Source organism: Brassica oleracea, chromosome C2, assembly GCF_000695525.1.
Source record: "Brassica oleracea var. oleracea cultivar TO1000 chromosome C2, BOL, whole genome shotgun sequence".
Classification (NCBI taxonomy): Eukaryota; Viridiplantae; Streptophyta; class Magnoliopsida; order Brassicales; family Brassicaceae; genus Brassica; species Brassica oleracea.
Window position 1 is genome coordinate 37,958,528 of NC_027749.1, and position 1,459 is coordinate 37,959,986.

The window sequence follows — 1,459 nt, forward strand, 5'->3', positions numbered from 1 at the left end:
TTGAAGTTGGGGTTAGCATTAACTTATTCCATGCAATCATATACATTTCATATATTCACCAATATGTAATATGCTATTTTTTGTTCCATTATATATGGGTTTAAGATTTATATTTGGGTCTAGGGTTTAGTGATTAGGGTTTAGGTTTAGGATTTAGTGATTAAGTTTTAGGGCTTCTTATTTAGGCGTTGGAGGTGGGTTGGGATAAGGTTTATTATTTAGGTGTTGAGAAGGGGTTGGTGTCATATACTATTTTCGTGATATGGAATAGAACATTTATATAACATTGTAAATCATTTATAATTATTTATTAGAACATTTGGGTTGTAAATAATTTTTAATAATATAATGGATTTATAAGATTTTGTATAAATTATATTACATATAACTTAATACTTATATATATGAATTTTTTAAAATTTAAAACAGTTATAATAGTTTATAAATCATCTTTAAGATTATAAAATTATTTATTAAATTATAAATATATTTGTAATGTATAATAAAGCATCTATAAATAATGTAAAAATATATTAGATTATCGAATATAAATTTTTGTCTTCTCAATCTACCAATTGTGTGGGTCAAAATAATTTTATGTTTGTTGAGAGTGCTAATGCCCACCTTGCAGTTCCTTCCGTCACCAGATTGTGAATGTGAGTCTGTGACTGCTTGATATTTTCTATGACTATGAAACTATTAAATTTTAGTTTGAGTATCGTAGAAGATTGTATCATTTTTTCGCATTTTAAAGCTTTTCATTTTTGCTGACAAAAAAAAAAGCTTTTCATTCTTCAACATCTTTAGATTTTTTTACAATGATATCTTTTTGGGTTAATTTGTGATATACACATTATGAGATGAAAAATAAAGGAAGTAACCATGTAAAGATTTTATCGAGAACCGTGACAATTTGACAGAAAATATGACAAAACACTCCTTCTCGCGCGTGATCATGTATTTAATGCATTGGTGACATATTATACTATACTATATTATTCTTATAGATAAATAGTATAGGAAAATTGATTCCATATTATTACCAACATAGTAAAAATGTTTGACAATGCTGATTTCAGCTATATAAGGGATGAGGAAAGAGGAGGGGGCGAGAAAGAAGGAAGGAAGATGAGGGAGGAAGGAGGAGAGAAGAGAGAGAATGTACGAAGAAGGAGGAGCGAGGAAGAGGGATGAGGAAGTAGGATAAGAAGGAAGAGTGCGAAGAAAAAGTATAAGAAAAAAGAAGGAAAGAGAAGAGAGGAAGGATGCGGAAGGAAGATAAAGAAAAAGAGGGGAAAGGGAATGTTGTTGTTAGTACATGAGAAAGAACTAGAAGAGAAAGAGGCCGGTAGTGAAGGTGATACGATAACAACAAACATAATACATAAGATGTGATGTTGTTGTTTTTAAAGGCAGAGTAAGAGGCTTTTGTTGATGCCAATGTCACTAATGGGATAAC